Source organism: Oryzias melastigma, linkage group LG10 (assembly GCF_002922805.2).
Source record: "Oryzias melastigma strain HK-1 linkage group LG10, ASM292280v2, whole genome shotgun sequence".
Classification (NCBI taxonomy): Eukaryota; Metazoa; Chordata; class Actinopteri; order Beloniformes; family Adrianichthyidae; genus Oryzias; species Oryzias melastigma.
In genome coordinates, this window is record NC_050521.1 from 4,099,193 (window position 1) to 4,099,508 (window position 316).

The following is a 316-nucleotide window of genomic DNA, read 5'->3' on the forward strand; positions in this document are numbered from 1 at the left end:
GATGGGTGTTTGTCTGGCCTGCCATTCAGCATTCAAATGATGTACAAACTGACTGTTAATAAAGTTAAGTCAAACTCACCTATCATGCCTCGTCTGCTTATTGGAACATTGAGTAAGGGAACAGACATTATGTGCCACCCTTGTCTTTGAAAATGGTATTTATCTGTGGTGTTTAGCACATTGAGGATGCAAAGAGTGGATTCATGTTAGTTTGCAGAAAGTGGCGTGAGCAGGCACGTGCAGAGGGGGGGGCGCTGGGTGCTCGGGCACCTGCCCCTTTGCCCCTTGATGCCCAAAGTGCCCTTTTGTCAATGTG